This window comes from Ursus americanus, chromosome 10 (genome assembly GCF_024610735.1).
Source record: "Ursus americanus isolate L20-20 chromosome 10, mUrsAme1.1.p, whole genome shotgun sequence".
NCBI lineage: Eukaryota > Metazoa > Chordata > Mammalia > Carnivora > Ursidae > Ursus > Ursus americanus.
The window spans coordinates 46108654-46136253 of NC_142136.1; positions in this window are offsets into that span (position 1 = coordinate 46108654).

Sequence of the window (27600 nt, forward strand, 5' to 3'; positions counted from 1 at the left end):
TTGGTAGAATTCCCTGGGGATCCATCAGGCCCTGGACTCATGTTTGGGGGGAGGTTTTTGATCACTGCTTCAATCTCTTCATAATTAATTGGTCTGTTTAAATAATCAATTTCTTCTTGTTTCAGTCTTGGTAGTTTAGAGGTTTCCAGGAAGGCATCCATTTCTTCCAGGTTGTTTAATTTATTAGCATAAAGCTGTTGATAAAAGTTTCTAATGAGCCTTCCTATTTCATTGGTGTTGGTTGTGATCGGTCCCCTTTCAGTCATATTTTTATTAATTTTGGGTCCTTTCTCTATTCTTTTGGAGAAGTCTGGTTAGTGGCTTATCGATCTTATTTATTCTTTCAAAAAACCAGCTTCTAGTTCTGTTGATCTGCTCTACTGTGCTCCTGGTTTCTAATTCATTGATCTCTGCTCTAATCTTGATCAACTGCCTTCTCATGCTTGGGTTTAGGCCCTGTTGTTCTGTTCCAGCTCCAGCTTCTTGAGGTGAGAATATAAAAACTGCATTTTAGATTTTTCTATTCTTTTGAGTGAGGATTGGATGGCTATGTATTTTCCCCTTAGGACTGTCTTTGCAGTGTCCCATAGGTTTTGGACCTATGTGTTTTCATTCTCATTGGTCTCCAAAAGTTGCTTAGTCTGATTTTTAATTTCCTGATTTACCCAATCATTCTTGAGCAGGATGGTTCTTACTTTCCAAGTGTTTGAGTTTCTTCCAAATTTTTCCTTGTGATTGAGTTCCAGTTTCAAAGCATTGTGGTCTGAGAATATGCAGGGAATAACCCCAGTCTTTTGGTATCGGTTGAAACCTGTTTTGTGACCCAGTATATCGTCTATTGTGGAGAAAGTTCCATGTGCATTTGAAAAGAATAAGTATTCTATTTTTCTGGGGTATAGTGTTCTCTATATATCTATGAGGTCCATCTGGTCCAGTATGTCATTCAAAGCTCTTTTTTCTTTGTTGATTTTCTGCTTAGGTGATCTGTCTATTGTTCAGAATGGAGTGTTGAGGTCCCCTACTATTAACGTATTATTATATATATGTCTCTTTATTCTGGTTTAGAGTTGGCTTGTGTATCTAGCTGCTCCCCCGTTGGGGGCATAGATATTTATAATTGTCATATCCACTTGTTGTATACATCCTTTAAGAATAATATAGTGTCCTTCTGTATCTCTAACTATAGTCTTTAGTTTAAAATCTAATCTGTCTGATATGAGAATTGCTACCCAGCTTTCTTTTGATGTCCACTGGCATGAAAAATGGTTTTCCATCCCTTCACTTTCTGTCTGGATGTATCTTTAGGTTCAAAATGAGCCTCTTGTAGACAGCAAATGGTTGGGTCATGTCTTTTTATCCAATCTTAAACCCTGTGACGTTTTATGGGAGCATTTAGGCCATTCACATTGAGAGTGATTATTGAGAGATACGATTTTAATGATGTCATATTGCCTGTGAAGTTTTTTTTTTTCTATAGATTGTAAATTTCTGTTCTGTATCTCTCTTGGGGCCTTTTTACTTTTATAAAACCTCCCTTAATATCTCATGTAGGCTTGGTTTGGTGGTCATGCATTCCTTCAGTTTCTGCCGGTCTTGGAGTTCTTATCTCTCCATCAATTCTGAATGACAGCCTTGCTGGGTAAATGATCCTTGGCTACATGTTCTTCTCAGATATAGCTTTGAAAATACCCTGCCAACCCTTCCTGGCCTGCCAGGTCTCTGAAGACAGGTCTGACGTTATTCTTATATTCTTCCCTCTATACGTAAGGATTTTCTTCCCCCTGGCCGCATTCAGTACTGTATCCTTGGATCTAATATTTGCGAAATGCACTATGACGTGATGTGGTGTAGGTCTGTTCTCATTGACCTTGGCAGGGGTCCTGTCTGCCTCTTGGACACGAATGCCTGTTTCCTTTGCCATATTAGGGAAGTTCTCAGCTACAATTTGTTCGAGTATCTCTTCTAGACCTCTCTCTTTCTCCACCCCCTCGGGGATGCTGATGATTCTGACATAGGAATGTTTCATTGAGTCAGTAATCTCCCATAATCTACATTCTTGAGATTGGATATTTTTGAGCCAAGTTTCCATTTTAACTTTCTCTTCTACCAACCCATCTTCCAATTCACTAATTTGTTCTTCTGCCTCATTTTCCCTGGCTGTCAGAGCATCTAGTTTAGAGTGCATTTGATTCATAGCATTTTTAATTTATGCCAGAATCACTCTCATTTCCGCCTTTAGAGATTCTATATTCTCATTAGTATTTTCATTAATATTGTTTTCAAGCCTACACATCATCTTGACCATAGTTACTCTGAACTCCATTTCTGACAATTTGGTTATATCCATATCCATCAGTCCTGTGGCAGAGGCCACAGACTCATTATCTTTTCTTTGCTTGGGGGGATTTCTCCTACTTGTCATTCTGATGAGGAGAGGTTGCGGGGATGCCCAGAGCCCAAATTATTGACCAGGACCCAGGTAGTGTGCACTTGTTTTATAGGGACCTTAGGGATGTGGGCTTCTTGATTTTTCAGCCTGCCTTCTGGGGGAGGGGCCTGCTGCGCTGATACTCAGGCAACCCTGTTTGGGTAGAGTTGCCCTGTCCCCTGCGAGGGGGGATGGGGATGGGCACAATGTGAGCCGGTATTTCCAGGCTTTTGTTCTCTGGCGGCTTTCCCTGGCAGTTTTCCGTGCCTCTTCTGAGAGTCAGAGCAGCAGTGGCCATATCCTAGCCTCTGTCTCAGAACAGAGAGATCGCAGTCTGCTCTCCACTGAGCTCTCCTGGCCACTTTAACTCCGTTTCTGTCAGTGCTGCTAAAAACCCCACAGTGTCCTGGGATGTGCGCCCCACAGCCACTCTCCCAGCCCTCACTTCCAGGGCCGGCATGTCTCTGTCCTTTGTGCTTCTAACACCGCCAGCCGCCCCCGGTTCCCGCACACGGTCCCAGGCTCCCTGTTTCAGTGAGGTTTGCGTGCAGTCCGGAGTGCCGGTTTTCAGTCTGGTCGTGTGAGCGTTCCCAAGCTCCCGGTTTCATTCGAGTTCGTGTGTGCTCTGGAACTCCGGCTCTCAGTCTAGTCGCCCGTGGGCTCCTGAGCTCCCAGTATCAGTCTGGTTCCAGTGAGCGCTCCAGAGCTCCAGTTTTCAGTCTGGTCACACACGCGTTCCCGGGCTCACAGTCTCAGTCTGCTCTGGTCTCAGTCTGCTCTCTCGGGTGCCGGTCCCTGAGTCCGGCCTGCTCCCCAGTGCAGGTGGCTACCACTTCCCGGCACTCATGCGTGGCAGCTCCCTCCCCCTTCCGTTTATCTTCCGATATCTGTGCGAGGATTCATGGCTCCCCACTTCATACCTCAATTCTCAGCACTGGAGATGTTCGTTTGTAAGGATCCAGATGTATCTTCCTGCGTCTCAGGCTGATTTTGTGGGTGTTCAGGATGGTCTGGTAGATATCCTGCTCAATTCAGGGGACCAGCTGAAAAAGGGGTCCCCTACTCCTCCACCATCTTTTTCGCATGTCATGATTATTGTTATTTTTAAAATCACTTTTTTTTTAACCATGATTTAAAAATTTAGTATGGTTAATACAGTTTAATATAGTTTTACAGTCTTAATTTGATAACAAATATAGACTGGCCTTATTGCGTGTCAGGTACTTTTAGAAGAACTCAAGACAGAGTAGTGTTACTGTTCTAATGTTACTGATTTATAATTGAGAAATATTTAAGAATGGTGATTATCATAATAAATCCTGTATCATATCTGTAAGTTACATGAGAAGAGCTTGTCATTATAATTTGATTACTGCAGAATATTGATACAGCAGTAACCTAAAGTTTCATATGATAGCAGAAATAAATCACGCTAGTAGGTTATGTACCATTACCATCTTGATCAAGAATATTCATTTGAAAATGTGTAATTTTATGAAAAGAGTGGCTAAGTTACTCATCAACTTCTGCCAACTTTGTTAACTAGTGTTCTTTAGGCTTTAAAGCCAGGTCACATATTGTTCAAATTGAGCAATTACATTTTAGCTATTATTTAACTTATATCAGCACTTATGACAGTAACAAAATACCAGTAAAACTTTTCTTACCTGTAATAAATCATTGTGATTGACATATTACATTGATATGACTTGTATATGCATTAATGTTGTAGTAGCTATGACATTACATTATCGATGATAAAATACTAAAACCTCCACCAAATTATTTTACTTCATTAGTTTATTTGTACCATTTTGCTGAAAGCAGTCAAACAGTCTATATACACAGCTTGTATTTTCTTTCTCTAAAAAAGATATAAAAATCTTGTAAATATTTTTCAAATATACATTTAAAGGGAACTCCAAATTATGTATCTGTTTTAGTATCTTTTGCTGCATAACAAATTGCTCCATAATTTGATGTCTTAATCAGCACTATTTGTTATCTCACATTTCTGTGCATAAGGAATCAGTATAGTTTAGCTAGTTCCACTGACTTTGGGTCTTTCACAAGATTCAATCAAGGGACCAGCTAGGGTTGCAGTTTTATATGCAGGCAGGAAAGGATCAGTTTCCAAGCTCACTCACATGGCCCATGGCAGGATTCACTTCACCAAGTGCTTTTGGCCATAGGTCGCTCTTGGATCTTTGCCACATAGGTCATTCTGTAGGGCAGCTCACAACATGGAAATTGCTTCATTAAAAGAAGCAAGCAAGAGAAGCTAAAGAGAGTATGTACCAGCTAAAAGTGTGTCACAGTCATTTATTTTTTTAAATAAGAAAAATCATTTTACTGTGGTAAGAACACTTAACATGAGATCTAGCCTTTTAATGGTTTTTAAGTATGTAGTGTATTTGGGCTGATCCTAGATGCAGTGCTGTACAACAGATCTGTAAAGTTTCCTCACCTTGCTCAACTGGAATTCCGTGCCAGTTGTCTGGTAACTTTCCATTTCCTCCTCCGCCCGGTCCCTGGTAACCACATTGCACTCTATGATTCTATGAATTTGACTATTTTAGACACATCACATAAGTGGAATCATACAGTATTTGTCTCTCTGTGATTGATTTCACTTAAATTAAGGTCTTTAAGGGTCATCCATGTTGCATATTGCAGAATATCCTTTTTTGAGGCCAAATAATATTCCATTGTATGTATAAACCACATTTTCTTTATCCATTCATCTTTTGAGGGACAGTAGGTTGTTTCTGTAACTTGGCTATAGTGACAAGTGCTGTAATGGATGTAAGTGGTAATATCGCTTTGAAATTCTGATTTCAGGTCTTTTGGATAAATACCCAGAAGTGGATTTATTGTGTCATATGGTGGTTCTGGTTTTAACTTTTTGAAGAATATCCATTCTGTTTTCCATAGTGACTGTACCATTTTGCATTCCCAGTAGTGTGCCCGGGTTCTAATTGCTCCACATATGTGTCAATACTTATCTTTATGTATAATAGCCATCCTGACAGGTTTTAGTAAATTTATCTAAGGAGATGAAAGACTCATATGCTAAACATCCTGAGATGCACCGAACAGACCGCGGGAGCATTCCTAGCTTCTACCCATTAGACACCAGGAGCACAACCCCTGTAGTGACAAAAATGTCTCAAGACACTCCCAAATATCTCCTGGAAGGCAAAATCATCCCGGTTGAGAACCACTGCTTTAAATTATTTATTACACATGAAATTATACCATATAGCTATACAATTCTATGTACTGTATAGCTATATAATATTAATATTAATCTGTAGCTGTATAGCTATATAATATTCTTATGATATTATGTATGGTTTTCAAGTATTTTTCTACTGAGACATTGAAGAAAAGGATTTGAGCTCCAAAAAAATGAAAAAACAGAAAACAAAAAAACACCCGAGAAAGAGGTCAGATCAGACAAGCAAGTAGAGTTTGACAAGCCCCAGGTAGCGTGAGTTATTAAAAAGCTCTCATGGAAGTATACTTACTTAGCTTCTATGCTGTGTGAAATTCCAGTGATTCTGGTTATTTGCTTTATATATATTTATATCTTTGTTTTAAAGATTTCCAGGGAATCTTTTCCAAAGTACAAATAACTTTGTGAATAAGAATACATGAATGATTTTTAACTATTGTTTTATAACAATCCATTCAAGTTTGACTGTCAAATGTCATGTTCATCTGTTTATAGGCTATGAATAGTACAGTGAGGAATGCTGATTGTGAGGGAATTAAGGTCTAACTTGAAATTTTAAGTCACTAATTATGGAGGACAGAGAAAGTTATGGAAAATAAATTTATAGAAATAGCAGATTGGCCATCTTGAGGGAAGCGTGCTAGTTATAATTACAGATCTGCTTAATACTGCTTTTCAGAGAGAAATCTGACTTTAGAAAATATTTTAATAAGGCATGGTTTTTAAGTTACTCAATTCAATCAAATGTCATAATGTTTGTGAAAGCTTCTCTTTTCAAAATTGGAATATATGCCTATATAAGAGTTGATGATAATGCAAATAGTGAAAATGTCACAGCCAAAGCAGTTTTTACTAGTAATTTACTGTGTAGGTGTGAGAAGATGTTATTAAGATTTACCAAATAATGTGTTGTAGCTGATATCTATAATAAAGTTGCCTTGCCTATTGAAATGGCCTAATTCTGAAGCAATGAGAATAAGAGGAAAGGAGATAAATAAATGCCTTTTTGGGGGGCATGGATTATATAACTTGTTAAAAATATTAAGCCTCCAAGATCCATCATCTTAGGACATCATGATGGTTGCTTCTAGGCCTTGGCCATCAATCTATACATAAACATGATAGACACAAATGGGAAATGTAAATTTTATTTTCTGCCTTGCCTGAGAGAAAATATGCTTTTGTTCTAGTTAAATGCATCTTTTTCTTTTCACTGTTTTTCTTATTTTTTAAGCACATTCTTTCTTTGTCTTATTCTTTAATGGTCATCATCAATTTCTTTTGTTCTTTAAATTCTTTCCAATTTTAGGGTATGTGATGCCAAAGTGAGCACTTTTATTCTTTAAATTCTAATGATTCCATTTTTTTATGCTCTCCCAGAAAAGTGGTTAATCTTCCAGACTCTTCTTTTAAAAACACTTTCTCTGTGTCACAAAATATTATTTATCTATTAATTTATTTAATTGATTGCAGATTGTATTCAACGTGCTTTGGTCACTACAGTTAAGAGTGCGAAGATCAATAAGACATAGTTTCTGTTTTCAGTAAATTATGGACAAATAGATTTGTATACTGACAACCATAATACAAGTCAGGATATACTTGTTTAATTGTTCTGAAAAAGTGAAGACAAAGTGGCACATTAACAACACATCTGGTTGGTGGCATACAGGAGGGAGGAGTTTGCCTTTGAGATGGGCTGTGCATAATAGTTATTATTTAATCAGGAAGATGTAAGGGAATTATCATTTCCAGCAGAATTATGAGCACAAATAAAGGTGTGTGTTCAGATACTGGTAAATTGCAGGAGGGGTACTAGTGAAAGGATTGGTTGGGAAAGGCAGATTCCAAGAATATCCTGAAGGACCATGAAAGTCAATGGGACAGTCTTTATAAAAGTCTATTCATATTCCAATGTTTTTAGTTGCTGTGAACCCAATCTTCACCCTTTTCCTTTGAACATACTTTGTAATACCCCTTACTCTCTACTAGAACTCCTAGAACTGCCATAATGAGGTAACACAGCCCAGGTGGCTGAGATCAAAAGAAATTTATTATTTTACAGTTCTGTAGGCTAGAAGTCTGAAATCAAGGTATCAGCAGGGCCATGGTCCCTCTGAAGGGTCTAGGAAGCTTTTTTTTTCTTCTCTTCCTGTCTTCTGGAGGTTGCTGACAATCCTCACTGTTTCTTAGTTGGTGGCAGCATAATCCCAGTTTCTACTTCTAGCTTCATGTGGCTTCATTCTTCCCGATGTATCTGTGTATCTGTTTATGTGAATTTCCTTCTTCTTTCTGTTATTGAGGCATTAGTAATTGGATTTGGGACCCACCCTAATCCATTAGGACTCCATCTTAACTTGATTACATCAGCAAAGATCCTATTTCCAGGTAAACATTCACAGGTACCTGGGATTAGAACTTCAACATATCTTTTTAGGGGATACAGTTCAACCCACATTTCTCCTAAAATGAATTTAAGTATGGTATAGCCTATTATATGTATAATTTACCAAATATATATAACACCCTAACAATAAAAAGGACTACATATAAATACTTCATAGTAAATATATGTTTTAATATGCCTAGGCACTACTAAACTAAAATATATCATGAACTAGTCAAATATACTTGCAGACAGAATCACCATGTGAAAAGAAAAAAACATATTTTAATATTGGTGACCCAGTACCATAGCAACATTACTATTAGTAGGCTGATTTTCATAAAAAATTAATCACTGTGGTAAAGACCTGATCAAAATGAAAAAGAACCTCGCCCCAATTCACAAGACACTTGGATTTTGGAATTAAGTTTATAGTAAAACATGTGAAAACATTTTATGTTTGTATATAAAACAAAGTTGATTTCTATACTCAGTAACAAACAACTTTTTCATTTATATGAATAGACATTAGGATATATGTGAGCAACGGAGAATGCAAAATAATTATTTTGTATATGTGTCATCCCATGCCTAACAGAAGAACAAACATCTCTAGCACCGTCCACTAAAAGCCTAAAATGCCTCCACATCCCCATTTTGTGAAAATGGAAATAGCTTCCCTTTATAAAACATAGATTGGGGGCAGTGTAGTTCCTGCAGAACCATAGTCATAATTTTAAAACTATCCCTAATCAAAGGTACTTGACCCACAGAATTTGGCCTCTTTATAATTTGGCCTCTATATAATTTAACATACACACACACACGATTACACACACAGTTTACTCAAGATATTGACTACATTATGTGCTAGATACTAAATTATGCCCTGGGGACAAAATGACAAACAAGAAAGGTAAAAACTGCTTCCTTATGAAAATAATAAATCCGTTATTGAATTATGTATGTCCTTATTTAATATATATTTTAACAAAAAATGTCTCAAATCACATATATAATCACACATATGTAGATATATATTCATTTATGTATATATATTTGTTGCAAATGTATGCACATACAGAGTTAAGAATAGAATCAAGAATACCAAAAGATTAATTGTAGTTACATATTGTTTTTTCTATTAAGAATGTTATTGCTTATCATTTTCTGGAATTTTTGTATAATTATAAGTAAAATCACAGTAACTTTTTTTTGTAACTACTATGATAGTTGACTTATAAGTTACTCTTTTCACCTTCTGAATTTTGTAATTTTTGTCCTCTGTTTACCGTTTGGGAAGCTGAAATGTATAGAAAAAAGATGTGGATTTTTGCTATACTGGTACATTTCAGACATCATTTTGGATTGATTGAAGTGTATTTCAGGATATGCTACTCTGCAAGAACCGTTCAGATCACACCATATAGGCAGACACCGAGGCAGGCTATATGTAAAGCCAGCTGCTATCTCTGGTTCTAGTCTCAATCCCTTATTCATCATAACTTCACAAAGAATTGAAGATTCACATGAGGAACAGATTGCAAACATAAAACCCCTACACATGTGCTTGATGAATAATACAAATGGAGGAAGGCCAGGTGTTGGAGCTATGCTGTTGCAGAACAGGTGGCACTATGCACATGACACACACATGAGAATAGAATCAGTAATGCTTTTAGTGTAGAGACAGAGATTTACTGTGCTTAAGAAGTATAATGGACATATATTACTGAGTGAAATGCCTTGAAAGTAAAATGAAAGGACCAGTCTTCAATTATTATAGTCTCTTCCTCTTCTTGATTTTATTATGAGGTTATTCCAAGTTCTATATTCCCATGTAGAGAGTGAGGATATTTGTGATTTAGGATTCACTGGAGACATTTCTTACAGTGCCTCAGAAACCTACTACCTTATAGTCTGGAAATATAGTAGTGGAATTCATTTTTGAGAAAGTTAAAAATTAATTCTTTCACATTAATAAGTATGACTTAACATAAGTTATACAAGGTTTCTTCTACAAATATAGAGACAATGCAATAAGAAGGATAAATACAAATAATTTTACATTACTTTCTCATTTTTAAATTCAGTGGGAGATTTTTTTTTTTCCTGGTTACCATTAGGTGGATTTTGCCCTTGAGATAAAGTAGAAGTGGAAAGAAGAAAAATATCCAGACGTACAGTTTGGATGTCTTTTGGTGTTGACAGGGAATTTTTCTTTTAGACTTTGATCCTCAAATACCAGCAACACTTTCTATAGTACCAATTTGCCTAGACTCTCTTATTTAAGGAAGGCCTTACTCTATTTAAAAAATGGTTTTGAATTTGTAGCCTAAAGTAATTTGTTTGCAAAGTAAATGTGGTTAAACTCATTACATGAAAAGCTATTAATATTTTTTAAATAAAAACAAAAATTCAGCAAATTTTTAACTTATTTCATAGTACCATCAAATATTTAAAAAGACCTTTAAATAGCTTTAAACATGGTCTTCATTAGCTTAGGGATCTGATTAAACAAAGTCTTTTTAAATTGGACACAGGAATGTTTTATCAGCTAAAGAAAGAATCTGTAAAGCAAATCACCCTCGCTAACAGAGGTAATTAAGAACTACACTGGTGTTAATGGAGTTCTCTGAATGACATGTCTAGAATAGGAAGTAATAGGAGACCATTTGCTAGTGAGTATGTGGGAGAGGTCTGCAGAAACCCAATCGGGTACATAGAACTTGCAAAGGGTATCATAAATCAGAAACCCTACACCTGTTATCCTCACTCAATAAATTTGTGACATTGGATTTATTGAGAACTAATGAGCTCTTTTCCTTTCATCTGAAAAAAGAAAAAGAAAGGTACAAGGTAATATAGTTGAAAATGTTTAAGGAAAGAAAAAATATGATACAAGTGGGTATTTTCAAACATTGACATAACAGCAATTTATTTTAGGCAGTCAGAAACACAAGAGTAAAATTATCAATGGCAAACATTCTTATCTTTTTTTTTTCCTTTTGGGTAGATGTTATATAGGGACTATATCAAATTGTGTGAGAATGATCCCTTCCCAATTCTCTGCCAAATGGCAAAATGTGCCTTTAAGAAAATGTTGATACAACTTTGGAATTCTTATATTTGCATTATTTACCAATCAAACAAAAGTTCTTGACCTAATTCAATTTAAGGTACAGTTATTTACACTCTGATTTCCAGATGTATGTAACCTACAAGTTACATATAGCTATTCATTTAGAAACTGAATGAAAGCTGTAATGCGTGAATTTAAATAAATGCTCTTAAAATTTGGAATTAGACATACATCACATCTTACCAAGATCAAACTTTCTTTCATAAAACTAGCTCTCGCAATAAATGAATGACGTGGGGAACTAAAAATTAATCATGAATATCATCAATATTCAAGGGATTTAACTTCAAAATTAAGAAGATGATGGTATAAGACAAGGAGTCCTATAAAAGAATACTTTTCTGTATGGTAGATATGACAGGTTCCAATTCCACATGTATGGAATTTGGAAGTTGCCAGTTCACCAGTAAAAAGCTAACAGACTCTCTTGGATCCAAAAGAGAGGGGAGAACACAGGGCAACCACTGTCATTGGAGAGGCAGGCAGGTAAATAGAAGGAGTTGTGATTTACCAGAACAGAAACTCATAAATGTAAACCCCTTGGGAACCAGTGGCAGGGCAGAAAACCTGAGTTCTAATTGACAAATTGCTGGACACTCAATGTGGACAAGTCTGAGAATTTAAAACTCCAGGAGAATCCAGTCGTAGGTGGGAAGCCATAGTGTGAGATTTATCTCCAGGAGTTTGACCAGGTTCCCATTGTAAATAACAGGAGAAAAATCCTCTTGTGCTTCTATAAGGAAAGGGGGAGAGGAACCATTTTGAACTATATCAGAGCATTCTGTTCCTAACAAGGCCTGCCCTCAGGGCAAACTAGTTAACTAGAACCTAACCTACTGGGGTATTATGAGAGACTAACCGAAGTAGAGAATGGAAATATCCAACTCCAGCCCACTCTAGCCATCCTGTCCCACTAAGGTGGGGGAAGAAAAAAACCTTCAAAATACTTGTGAAGTTCACAGTCTAGAGGCACAGGCTCACTAAAAGACTGGGACCGAATCATAGGACCGTATAGAACACTGCCTCTCCCCCCCACACCTCACCACCACATTACTAATGGCTTATTTACAGCATCTCCTTTTACTCAGTGTATCATGCCTGACTATGAAGAAGAACTTACAAGGCATACCAAAAGGCCAAAACACCCCCACAATTTGAAAAGACAAAGCAAGCATCAGAACCAGACATGCCAGGAAGTGTTGGAATTTATCAGACCAAAAATTTAAAACGATTATGATTAATATGGGAAGGGCTCTAACGTATAAAGTGGGCAGCATGCAGTAACAGAAGGCAATGTAAGCAGAGAGATGGAAATCCTAAGAAAGAACCCAAAAGAAATACTAGAGATTAAAACAAAAAACAAAACAACAACAAAACACTAACAGAAATGAAGAATGCCTTTGGGCTTATTAGTAGACAGGATAGAGCTGAGGAAAGAATTTCTGAACTAGATGATATTTCAATAGGATCCTGGAAAACCAAAAAGCAAAAAGAACAAAGACTGAAAGAAAAAAGGAAAAAAACAAAAAACAAAAAAACAAAAACAGAAAAGAATATCCAAGGATGGTGGGACAACTACAAAAGATGTAACAGACCTGTAGTGGGACTACCAGAAGAAAAAAGAAAGAAACAGAAGAAATATACGAAACAATAATGACTAAGAATTTATTTAAATTGTCAGACACCAAACCACAGATGCAGAAAGCTTAGAATAACCAAAGAGAATAAATGCCAACAAAACTATACCTCAGCATATCATTTTCAGAATAGAGAAAATCAAAGATTAGGGAAAACTCCTGAAAGAAGCCAGAGATAAAAACAACACCTTACTTATGGAGGAACAAAGATAAAAATTACATCCACTTTCTTTCCAGAAACCAATAAGCAAGAAGAGAGAAGAGTGGAATACTTAAAGTGTTGAGAGAAAAAAGCCACCAAACTTAGAATTCTGTACCCTGTGAAATTACCCTTCCAAAGTGAAGAAGAAATAGACTTTCTCAGACAAATAATAATTGAGGGAATTGTTGCCAGTAGACCTGTCTTGCAAAAAAATGTTAGAAGAAGTTCTGTAGAGAGAAGGAAAATGGTATAGGTCAGAAATTCAGATCTATCTAGAGAAAGGAAAAGCAGCATCAAAGAAGTAAGCGTAGGTAAACCAAAAAGCTTTTATATTTCTTTTCTTAATTGATCTAACAGATAATAGTTTGTTCAAAAGAATAATAGCACCAATGTATTTTATGTATGCTTATGTATGTATCTTATGTACATACTTACATATGTTTATATATAAAATGAATGACAACAATGATACAAGAGCGGGAAGGGAGAAATCAGAACTATGTTGTTATAAGGTACCCACACTCCGACACTATTTGAATGTGTAGTGACAGATACCAGAGTCTTAGTTCCAGAGAAACTTCTTGGGAATGGCAGCATGAATTAACACGAACACACCTCATGCAAGCAGAGATCAACTCTAAGAATCGACATCTACTCTACTGCCCTAGAATTCAGATCTGAGGACTAATCCAAGTGTGGGAAACAGAAAAACCAAGATTCAAACAGAAGCCAGGGAGAGGGAGAGATTATATTCCGTGGGAATTAGAGATTATATTTGCAGTTTTATATTCCTGCATGCATTCTGGGGTGCAGTTCATTCCTGAGAACCAGGACAGTACAGATGAGGCCAGTTGAGTAGATCTCATTCTTAAAGCTATAATCTGAATATCAGGGATCCTCAAAGCCCATGTTCTTTCCTTGACATTAACTTTTTAGTGTGTGTTTTGCTACTATCCACAAAGTTAATAATTAACCACATCGATATTTAGGTAGACTGTATATATTCTGGGAAAAATGCAAGGTGAAAAGTCAAAAGCAATATAATTTGTTATTAATTTTCTAAATAATCACTTTGGCACATGTGGAGAATGAATAAATTAATAAAATTGGAATTTTATATAATGTTGCCTTTAAAGAAGAAATATAAAGGATAACTTACATGTAGTTATTACCGAAAAAGTCTTGCAAGTTGCTGTTTGGGGTTGTTTAGTGATAAAATGTAATCAATTGAATAGCTGACATTTTAAACAAATTTTCCTAGATTGTGTAGTATGGAAAATTAATACACACTCATTGTAACTAAATTTCAAAATATAAAAACCCAAATAATTGAATAATTGTAGCTTCAAAATGTGTAGATACTATTGTTATTTTGTTATAAATACACATTTTATATATATTATGCAGAAAATATTTAAGGTGGTTTTGACTTAATTTAACCTTACCTCCACTGAATAAATCACTAATTCTTGTCAACACTACCTGCTAAACTTCCTTTGAATCTTTTAATTTCTTTTGGTTTTCTCTGTCACCTTTTATTGCAGACAACTATCATTGAATACCTAGAAAACCACTAGAGTATTTTAACTGCTTTCCCTATATATGGATGGTTTTTTTTCCTTTTCAAAATATTTAGTCTCCACATGTAATCAGAGTCTTTATGTAAAGTAAGTTTTATTTATGTAAAAACATAAATCAAGTCATGCCACTCTCCTGCTGAAACCCTACAAGTATTAAATCACAAACTTGACTGAAAAGATCCTTGAAGAGGTAAACTGCTATTTATTTCTCCAGCTGCACAACAAGTACTACTTAGGCCTCTCCCCATTTCTCCTGACTAATTCAATCTGTAATTCCTTTGGACGTGCCACTTCCTCTGAGGATTCTTCCATGTTTCAGCCTACAGATTAGATTGGGTTTAGCACTTCAAACGTTTGCTATCATTGATCTGTTCTCTTTAATAGTGTTTTTAATTGTCTTTCTTTCACTAGCTTATAAGTTTCATAATGGCTGTGTTTGCTTTTGAACCTCAAAGCCAACTATGACGTTTTTGAACAGCAGATGAAATTTTTAAAATAGTAAATTTTTAGTAACAGGTGCCCTCTCCCTGTGCACATATTATTCCCTCTTCTTGGAACATTCTTGACCTCTAATATACTTGACTGACTCATATTCTTAAGGCTTCAACTTAAATGCTGTTTTTTCAGTGATACTGTCTGGATCCTCAACCTAAGATGCACCCTTCTTTAATACTGTCTGTGTTTTCCAACAGAGAGCGTACTGTGTTTTGTAATATGTATTCATTTCTTTAAATATTTGGTTATAGGGGCACCTGGGTGGCTCAGTCGTTAATGTCTGCCTTCGGCTCAGGGCGTGATCCCAGAGTCCTGGGATCGAGCCCCGCATCAGGCTCCCTGCTCTGCTGGGAGCCTGCTTCTTCCTCTCCCACTCGCCCTTCTTGTGTTCTCTCTCTTGCTGGCTGTCTCTCTCTCTGTCAAATAAATAAATAAAATCTTTAAAAAAAAATAAATATTTGGTTAGAACTATAAGGTCCATAAGGGCAGGGGATGTGATGATTTTGTTCATTTTCTCTCGGTTGTCCTAGTAGAGGGCTGCATAGCATGAAAATGGTACTCAGTAGACATCTATTAAGTAAATGGTGGATGGTGAATTCGTGCTTGATTTTACTGCTTTTGTTTTGTTTGGGACTTGTTTTTATTTTATGTCCTGTCTTAGCAAAAGTAAATTTTGCCAGCATTATGACAACCCCCAGTTCCCAGTTGTTGCCATTGTTTCTGGTTCATGAAGCCAAATATCTGGAAAACACTGCTGCAGAAATGCATTTTGATACTGACAGAATAAACACAAAGAATTTGGAGTCTATTTAATTGGACACTTAAATCAGAGAAGTAACTTTTCCTATTTGTATTTTATTTCACTGTCAAAGTACCATTTGGAAAAAAAAACATATTTCTTATTTTCAAAATTGTGATATGACAGACACATGTATCATTCAACAATTTATGATATTTTTACCTTAACTTCATGGACAAACTGATTCAGGGTTACAATCCTTTGTTGTCTCTGTGTCTGGGAATCAAAATGCACAAGTGGATGTTGAAGCTTTAAATCGCTTGCATTCTATTGGCAAACTGTAAATTTTTCAGCTCACTTATGCAAAATAAAGATTACCTCAGACCTGGAAGTTAAATTAGATTAGCATTTCAGTAAAGATCAGCATGCAAGGTGAGTAATGTCTTTTTCTAACAGATTAGTAAACAATATGTACTTCTTGGATAATGATAAGTATATCATTTCTGAGGCCACCTTCAAGGAGACCAGTGCAAGAAAAACAGTTATTTCTGGCAGTTAACAAATGAATAATTTATTTATGATTTGGAAATTTTAGTCACATAGAAATTTTTTTTAAAGAACAGTAACTCTTATACATATGCATCTTGAGAAATAAGTTTTATAAAACCAGTTTTAATAATGTTCCTGCAGGAGTACAAATAGGATTTAACAATAGAAATGAATTTAAAATGCTCATCTATTATTAATACTGAATGTATAAGCCCTATTAAGAAAAGAGCAGGGATAGTTTAATAAGACACTATCCTATGGATATGGATGTGTCAGTAACTCTCAAATGATCGTTATATTCATCCATCCTTCATTAAAAATGCATGGCTGTTTAATTCCTGACAAACTCAAATATGAACACTATGTTCTAGAAAAAGAGGCAAGCCTTTTAATAATAAGTTTATTTTTAATATAATTTATCAGTGATACTATTGTAGCAAAATATTTGTCACTGCAACTGGAAATTTGGCTAGGAATTTATTAAAGATTTATTGCCATTTCCCCTTGGAGGACTGTTTACATGAGATGCATTTTAAAATACCGAAGACTAACAGAGAAGTTAAGGTGGAGATATGTCCCTGAAAATGCTATTGTGTAAATAGGCTCAGCCTTTACTTTTGCACCACAGCAGCTTTCATTTGGAAGGGAACACTTTTCATTATCCAGTTTTAAGGTATTCAACCCTTAAAAATTTGAATTAATGTTGTTATACTCACTGAAATATAAATGAATATACTTACTGACTAGCCTGTCAAGAGAAGATAGAACTAATGGATGTGTTCCTAGTGATCTACCTTCACATAACTTAAAATTTGACATATAGAAACAGCAATAACAACAAAATGAGAGAATATTAAGTAAAATAACAAACACTGGGAAAAGGGCAAGACAACAGGGGAAAGTTATAACAATATGCTTTTTGTCTGTTGGGAAGGTGTACTATATATTTATCAGATTTTCTTTTCACTAAAAGATAATTTGGGTAGGTGTTCCCCATTATATGGAAGATTATGCTAATAATGCAAAATTATTGGATGGAATATTTGGCCAAGTATGTAATGCTTATTTTTATATTACTGTTTTAAAGTGATTATATAGCAATAAAGTCTTTTTAGTCCTTTAAAGCCATATAATATATCACAAATTACCAAGCTGTTTCCCTGTTTTTGTAACATGGCAGAAAAATTTCAAATCTTTAATGGAGTGGGTTGAATGCTTTTGAATTTGTTCATTAGGCCAAAATATAATACTACACCTTTAAAAATTGATTCACTCAGTCAAAATATATTTATTAAAAATCAATTGCATTCCATGCTTTTTTATACCAGGGTTACCAAATTTGCATTGCGGTTCATAGAAAGCCTGCCCCCAAAAAAGTACATATAAGACCTGAAACCTAAAGAGAAAGTATCAACAAAGAGTCAGTGAAGGACATAGGTAGTTAGAGCAAGCATCATGTGCTTCCATATCCAAAGATGTTAAAAATGCTGAATGGATTCAATTATTTGGAAGTCAGCCAATATGGCTGGAAATTAGCAAGGGAGGTAGAACTGATGCAAGGGGAGACTAAGGAGTCTTCTGATCATGAAGGGACTTGTTGACAAAAATTTAGGAATTTTAATTTTGTAATATGCTTATTGGGGGGCCATGAAGAATTTTAGTAGGAAAATCATATGCTTTTATTTCCATTTTGAGAATAAAATTTAGCTTCAGGATTCTGGAATGGGGACAGGGTAGGTCGAAAAGTGAAGAGACAGTTAGGAGGTACTGCCAGCAAGAAAGAATTATAGCTTGAATTAGAGAAGTCACAGTTGCAATAGATAAAATTGGATAGATTTGAAATACGTTTTGAAGTTAAGCCAACATAACCTGGTAATTGACAGGTGGTTGATGGAAAGAGAGAAGCCAAAGGAGCATGCACTCTATTTTCAGCAAGCAGCTGAGTGGCATGACCATTTATAGATTGGAGAATTTGAAAGTAGAGATTTATGGTAACTAACAAAAATTACATTTGGGATATATTTTGTCTAAAGTCCACTGAGACATCTGAGGTGGAAATACCTGAGATACTTACTGGAAATAGAGTTAGAAGGGAGTTTTGGACTCCAGATATATTAGTTGATATGTATTTGAATGTACTCAAAAGACAATGTAACCCAGAGAAGAGATAGAGAGAAGGATAATGAGAGACACAGAGGGGGGAGAAAAGAGAAGGGAGAGAGAGAAAGAATGTAGGAGAGGGCAGGGGGAACTAATGCAAGAGAGATTTTTTCTGGAGGGAAGGAGAGTGGAAAAACGTAGTGAATTCTGCTTAGAGACCAAGTAGAATGCTATTAAAAAATGCCCAAATGTCAAGAAGAGAGTGTAAGAAAACAAGGTGACACTTCTTTCCCTCCCAAGAATTACCTATCAATTTAGATAAAAATATTTTTGCACACATTTTAAAATTAAAGTCCTACCAAAAACAAGATAAGTATCTCTCTGGGTTAAAAATGGGACAGAATTGCATCCTGTAAGTAGCTCTGTATCAATAGATAAAACTTTGCTGTTGGGGCGCCTGGGTGGCACAGCGGTTAAGCGTCTGCCTTCGGCTCAGGGCGTGATCCCAGCGTTGCGGGATCGAGCTCCACATCAGGCTCCTCCGCTATGAGCCTGCTTCTTCCTCTCCCACTCCCTCTGCTTGTGTTCCCTCTCTAGCTGGCTGTCTCTATCTCTGTCGAATAAATAAATAAAATCTTTAAAAAAAAAAAAAAAAAACTTTGCTGCAAAATTAGAACATTGAGTCCAGGAGGTCAAATTCACAGGTGTATTAGGAGCCTTAATTTACCACAAAGCAAGAAAACAACTTGTGGAATAAATCTGTGATATTGGAGATTTTTGTTTAAAATTTATGAAAACTTCCCATTTCCCTTAGGTTGTATAAAGCTGCAAATAATATCTTTACCACACAAAAAAATGAGTGGAAGTTGATTAAAATATCATAACTTTGACTCTATCAGAAATTTGAGATCCCAAAGTAAATATGTAACCTAAAATTCAAGAAAGGGAAGACATGTACTTTGGAGAAAGATGGAACATGAGAATTACCTCAACTATGATGGTGGATAGAAAAAGAATCTGTGTGAGGCCTCAACAAAATTTAATCAGCTGAATTACAAAGACTGCAGAAAGTCAAGTGGCCTAGCTTGTCAGTCTGTAACAGCCAAGACTTGTGTATGGTAGTTTTTACTGCTTGACTACACAAAACAACTAGCATTCTATTAAAAATTCAAGAACACACACAAGCAAGAGGAGCCAACCTGTTATAAAGAGACAAAGCAATAAACAGAACCAGATTTGTAAATGACTTAGATATTTAAACTATCATACAGGACACTTTAACTATAAAAATATTAAAATATGTGAGAAGGGTGTACAACATGTATGAATATAGTGGTTATTAGTCTGAGTTTTCTAGAGAAACAGAACCAATAGATATATTGGTTATAATATACCCTATATATTACATATAAATATATCCTAGTATATTTACATGAAACATTTTATATAAAAAGATTTATTATAAGGCTCACATGATTATGGAGGCTAAGAAGTCCCAAGATCTGCTGTTGGTTTACTGAAGACCCAGAAGAACCAATGGTGTAAGTTCCAGTTGAAATCAAGAGAAGGTAGATGTCTCAGCTTCCAAACAATCTGAGAGAATTAATTCTCCCTTTCTTAGAGATTTTTGTTCTAGTCAGGCCTCCAAGAGATTAGATTAGGCCGGTACAGGCTGGGTAGGGCCATTTGATTTACTCAGTTAATTCAAATGTTAATCTCATCCAGAAACTCCCTCACAGACACACCTAGAATAAGGTTTAACCCAATAGCTGGGTGCCCAATCAATTAGACACTTAAAATTAACCATCGCAGGAATTTTCAGCAGAGATGAAATAGTCAAATGGAAATGCCAGAAATAATTATAAATTGTCAGGCATGAAAGAATAACTTCAGTAGGAACATCAGTAGATTTGAGAGAACTGAAGATAAAATCATTGAAATTAGTTGGGTTGATAGAAATTTCCCAAAATAAGAGAATGAAGGCAGGCAGGGAGTGCAAGCACAGAATAAAACATTGAAGAGCTCTAATACAATATCAAATGTCTGATATATGTATAATTTCCACCCTAGAGGAAAAGACCAAGAGAACGGGGTAGAAGAAACATGTGAAGAAATAATAGCCAGTATATTTCCTCAGACTGATTTTCTAATTACATATATAATAAAACTTTATTCTCTGCTTAAAACTTTTAAATGTCTCTCTTTGCTTTCAGTATTAAGTATCATTCCTTTAGCCTGACTTAAAACTCCTGTAATATTATCTTCATTGGTATCCAAGCCATATTTCCCATTATAGCCACTCAAGCACTCAGTACCTTAGCATACACAACTGTCTGAAGTTCCAGATATGTACCATGTTTTCTTGCAACATCTGTACTTCAACATGCAGGTTCCCTATTCTCAGAATCCCTGTCCACACCCAAGTCAACCTGACCTTAATTCTTCTGTCAAGGATCAAATTGAAGGTTGTTTTTATTTGAGGTCTTCCCTGACTTCTAGGTTATGTTAGTAAGTTCCCATTTTACCACCAACTTGCTTTTACCACAGCATTTATAATAATCTATTGCAATTTTTTCCATATATGTTTTTCAGAGTAGGCAGTAAATCTCCTGAGTTTGGTGAATATATTATGGTTTTCTTGTATTTCTCTGTGTAGTTCAAGGACTAGTGCATGGCAGATGCTTGATAAATGTTCACCAAATTAATAAATGACTAATAAGATAAAATAATGAATCATATTAATAATAACAAAGAAAATATGACTGGCCAGCTACAGACTTCAGTATAGTGTTTATGAATAGTTAGGTGTTGTTCAATTATTACTTTTAAACGTTCAAAACACTTTCTAATTTATTCTTCTGTGCTCAGCACATTTGTAAAGACTCATAACTTACAAAAATCTAGGCATCAAAAGTTAAGAATAAAAAAAGCAATTTTACATAGTTTAACAGTGTATAAAAACACAAGCCAGCAGTTATTATAAATCACTAACAGAATGCGCAAACTTTCTCAGAGCACAATGTAACAATGCTGAAAAAGGTTGTAGATATAAGTTGTAGCAAACCTTTCAAAGCAGACTCTATTAATCTTAATTTTTACTGTTACATTTATCAGAATTAACGCATGAGAGATTATATATGTGAGCTATTTATATGATAATGAAATTGTGTAAAATCTGTGGTATGCACAAATCAAACATTTATATTTGCTTTCTTTCTTGCTATGCTTATTTGTTGTATTTGTGATTTGTAATTTATATTCATATTCCATATTTATGAATAGGAAATTGTAATCTATATAAACTATAGTCACACAAGATACTGTATTATAAAGACTTTGACAGTCTTTTGCTGAGGTATGTCTCTTTCTCTATTATAAGCATATCCTCTAAATAGTGGTATATATGATTGCACTCTCAACAAACTCATTGTAATTCTAAATGAATTTGGAATTTTGTTCGGTCATCCAACAGAACATGTTTAATACAGTCATTCTGTGAATGAACCTTTTGAATTAAGATCATCCTAGAAAGATATTTATCAAATTAAAAAGGGGCATCCCCCCTCAAGCCCCAGGATTTGAAGGTGAAAATCTAGCACAAATGAAATTCTTTTATCTATATTCTGGAATTATAAAATTGATCTCTGCTCATATTTTGTTCTTCGACATTCTACAGAACTTTAATTTTTGCATAGCTACCCCCCAGGAGCATGGTACTGCCCTACATGTCTGGATGGAAATTTCAATCTCAAAGGCATCGGTTTGTCTTTTTCCTGTTTTTAAGTTGTGGACTGGTTGTATCATCCACATTACTTAAACCAGATCTTATTTAACCGTTTCTCCTTTCCTCAAACTTCTTTGTAATTTTTGAATGCTACTAATTTGGAAATTCAATATTTGAAAGTGGTACCTCATTAAATTTTTGTTTATTTGTTTTATTCCTTCCTAGAGCCTAGATTTTTCCTGCTAATCTTTGAGTAAACCTCTGTAAGGTTTCTAATCTTCTTTCCTATTCTACATCTTCTGTATTCTATTTCACCTTTCATTATTCATTTAAACTTAAACTTCAAAAGCCATTCCCCCCTTTGAACTGTACATGTCATTATGTAATAAAATTCCATAAGGTATCATTTACCAAACAATTCAGATTTACCAGTGAGTTCTCAAAACCTATTCAAATTGTGTGTCTTTTGTAATAACAAGTTTTTACTAAATGAAATTATTTGAATGTTGATTATATATACATATATGTGCTATACTAAAAGTTTAATTATATAACTGTGTGATAAGTATATTCTAACTTATTGAAGATAAAATTGACAATTAAAATTATGTATTTAAGGAGTACAACTTGATGATTTGATATATATATATATAAGCAGTGTGAAATAATCATGACAGTCAAGCCAATTAATATATCCATCACCACCTTTGCTTTCTTTTCTCTTTCTTTCTCTCTCTCTTTTTTGTGGTGAGAACACTTAAGATCTATCCACTAAGCAAATTTCAAGTATATAATACTGTACTGTTAAGTATAATTAAGTATAGTTGCATTGTTAGATATTAAATCTCCAGAACTTATTCATCTTACATAACTGATACTTTGTACCCCTTGAACAACACCTCACTATTTCCAACTTCCCCTAGCCTCTGGCAACTGCCATTGTACTCTCTGTATCTAAGAGTTTGACTATTTTAGATTCCACATATAAGTGAGGTTATACATTATTTATTTTTCTGTGCCTGACTTATTTTATTTAGCATAATGTTCACCAGATTTATCCAAGTTGTCACAAGTGGCAGGATTTCTTTATTTCTCATGCGTGGTTGAATAATATTCCATTGTATGTATATACCACATTTTCTTTTATTTTTTTCCAAGTTTTTATTTAAATTCCAGTTATTTAACATACAGTATAATACTAGTTTCAGGAGTAGAATTTAGTGGTTCATCACTTACATTCAACACCCAGTGCTCATCATAAGTGCCCTCCTAATACCTATCACTTATTTAACCCAACCCCCCCTGCCCACCTCCCCTCCTATAACCCTCAGTTTATTTTCTATAATTAAGAGTCTGTTTCCTGCTTTGTCTCTCCTTTCTCCTCCCTATGTTTATCTATTTTGTTTCTTAAATTCCACATATTAGTGAAATCATATGGTATTTGTCTTTCTCTGACTGCCTTATTTCACTTACCATAGTACTCTTCAGCTCCATTCATGTCATTGCAAATGGCAAGATTTCATTCTTTTTGATGAACAAGTAATATTCCATTGTATATATACCACATTCCTTTAGCCGTTCATCAGTCAATGGACATTTGGTTTATTGTTTATTGTTGATAATGCTGCTATAAACATTGGGGTTCATGTATCCCTTTGAATCAGTGTTTTTGTATCCTTTGGGTAGATACCTAGTAGGGCAATTGCTGGATCATAGGGTTATTCTATTTTTAACTTTTTGAGGAGCCTCCCCGTTTTTCAGAGTGGCTGCACCAGTTTGCATTCCCACCAACAGTGTAAAACAGTTCCCCTTTCTCTGCATTCTTGCCAACACCTGTTGTTTACTGTGTTGTTAATTGTAGCCATTATGACAGGTATGAGGTGATCTCTCATTATAGTTTTGATTTGCATTTCCCTGATAATGAGTCATGTTGAGCATCTTTTCATGTGTCTGTTAGCCATCTGGATGTTGTTGGAAAAATGTCAATTCATGTTTTCTGCACATTTCTTAACTGGTTTATTTGATTTGGGGCATCGAGTTTGATAAGTTCTTTATAGATTTTGAATACTAACCCTTTATTAGATATGCCATCTGCAAATATCTGCTCCCATTCTAAAGGTTACCTTTTAGTTTTGTTGATTGTTTCCTTTGCTGTGCAAAAGCTTTTTATTTTGATGTAGTCTCAGTGGTTTATTTTTGCTTTTGTTTCCCTTGTCTCAGGAGACATATCTAGTAAGAAATTGCTATGGCCAATATAAAAGAGGTTACTGCCTATGTCGTACTCTAGGATTTTGATGGTTTTCCTGTTTCACATTTAAGCCTTTCATCCATTTTGAATTTATTTTTGTGTTTGGTGTAAGAAAATGGTCCAATTCCATTGTTCTGCATGTTTTCCAGTTTTCCTAGCACCATTTGTTGAAGAAACTGTCTTTTTTCCATTGGATAGTCTTGATAGCTTTGTTGAAGATTAGTTGACCATATACCTGTGGGTTCATTTCTGGGTTTTCTATTCTGTTCCATTGATATATGTGTCTGTTTTTGTGCCAATATACTACATTTTCTTTATCCATTCATTTGTCAACAGACTCTTCAGTTGTTTCTTATGTTGATTATTATGAATAATGCTGAAATAAACATGAAAACATAGCTATTTTTTGAAATTCTGATTTTATTTCCTTTGGATATTTATCTAGAAGTGAAATTCCTGAAACATAAGGTAGTTCTATTTTTAATTTTTTGAGGAGCTGCCATACTGTTTTCCATAATGGTTATACCAACTTATATTTCTACCAGTGGTGTACAAGGGTTACTTTTCTCCACATCCTCATAAACACTTGTTACCTTTTGGCTCTCTGGTAATAGCAGTCTAAAAAGTATGAGGAGATATCTGATCATGGTGATAATTTGCATTTAGATGATGCCAAGTATCGCTAATATACTTACTGTCCATTTTCATGTCTTCTTGGAGATATGTCTATTCAGGTCTTTTGCCCACTTATAATCAGCTTATTTTTCTATTCAATTATAGGAATTCTTTATATATTTTGGATATTAACCTCTTATCAGATACATAATTTACAGGCATTTTTTTCCATTCCATAGGCTGTTTTCTTTTTATTTTGTTGATTGTTTCCTTTGCCAAACAGAGCTTTTTAGATTGATGCAATCTGATTTATTTTTCCATTTGTTGGTGTTTTGTTTTTTTTTTTCAGTGTCATATCTGTGAAATTACTGTCAAAAACCAATGCCAAGGTTTTTCCTTTTATTTTCTTCTGGTCTTTAGTTTTTGGTCTTATGCTTGAGTCTTTAATCCATTTATAATTGATTTTTATTTTTTGGTGATAGATATGGGTCCAACTTCATTCTTCTGAATGCAGATATCCAGTTTTTCCACACCCATTTATTGAAGAGATTATCATTTCTTCATTGTGCATTTTTGGCACCTTTGTTGAAGATCAGTTGACCAAATATGTGTAGATTAATTTCTGAGCTCTTTATTCTGTAGTATTAGTCTATTTGTCTGGTTTTTGTTGTTACTGTTGTTGTTTTTAGAGATCCAAACACAAAATGTTCCATCCATTGGCGCAGCTTGATTGTCATAACATATCCTGCATAATACCTCTAAACACCTCTTCTTTTCAAAGCAGCACAGAGGTGTTCCTGTTAAATCATAATGCACATAATATTTTCTTGGTAACAGTAGTAGAAGGACACAAAACAAATTAGATATAGATTAATTCTGAGTCTCAGAGACTGACTTTTCCCTTTTTCTTTTAATTAGTCTATTTGTCTGCTTTTACCCAGTACACTGTTTTGATTAGTATAGTTGTGGAATATACATTAAAATCAGGAAGTGTGATGTCTCTAACATTTGTTCTTGTTCAATATTGCTTTGACTATTGGGGTCTTTTGTGGTTTCACACAAATTTCAAAATTGTGTTTTCTATTTCTGCAAAGAATACCATTGGGATTTTGATAGGAATTGTACTGAATCTGTAGATCACTACCTGTAGTTTGGACATTCTTGAAATACTGTCTTCCAATCCATGAACACAAGATGTCTTCTCATTTATTTGTTTTTTTTTTTTTAATTTCTTTCATCAATGATTTAAAATTTTAATGTACAAATATTTTACCTCTTTGGTTATGTTTATTCCTAAATATTTTATCCTTTTTGATGCTCTTCATTTCTTAATTTCTTCTTTGGATAATTCATTCTTTGTGTAAAAATGTGTAATAGATTTTTGTATGTCAGTTTCATATCTTTCAACTTTACTGTATTTTAACAAATTTTTTGTTGAGTCTTTAGGATTTTCTACATATTTGACCATGTCATCTACAGATAGATCATTTTACTTCTTCCTTTCTGATTGGAATGCCTCATTTCTTTTTGTCTAATTACTCTGGCTAGGGCTTCTAGTACTATGTTGACAAGAAGTTGTTAGAGTGCGATTCCTTGCTATGTACCACTTCTTAAGGGTAAAACTTTCAGGTTTTTTTTCCCCCATTGATAATGATGTTACCTATGAATTTTTTTATACATGGTCTTTATTGTTTTGAGTCAGTTTCCTTCTACCCTATTTTGTGGAGAGTTTTAATTATGAATGGATGTTAGACTATGTCAGAAAACTTTCAGTTCATTTATGATCATGTGGTTTTAAAATTTCATTTTGTAAAGGTGTTTTATTACATTGATTCATGTATGTTGAACCCTCCTTTCAGCCCTGGGATAAGTCCCATTTGATCTTGGTATATGATTATTTTAATGTGCTACTGAATTGCTACCTCATTTTTACCAGTTACTTCTGCAAAGACCCTATTTCCAAATAAGAGCACATTTTTATTTTTGGGTGGCCATGAATTCTGGGAGACTCTAGTCAACCCCGTATATAATCCAAGACATTTTCTGATTCTACTGATACCAGGATTGTTTGGGTGAGACCCTCCTCCTCTTTATGAGCTTTGTGTCACAGTATGTGACTTTATACTACCTGATTTTTAAAAAATATATATGTGACCTGCTGGATTTAGATCATTATGACTTAAGCAAAACTACTTCTTTAGTTGATGCTAATTTATTGATCATGGAAACTATATTCTTATGATTTCAATCAATCCTACCTGTTTGTTTGGATTTATTATTGTCTATTTTATTTTAAAATATAGTTAAATGTGTTTCTAAAGCTAAAGCTCCTATATGTCAGCAGATTTTTTTTCCTTGTTTCTTTTTCTGATTTGATGATATATATGCCTTTATAAATCTAACATTTTAAACGTTATATCCTTCTTTGTAATGGCAGATATTCCAATTACTTACATAGCTCACTAGATAATAGACACTGTGATGTCCAACATTCTGTACTTTCTGAATAAATAGGAA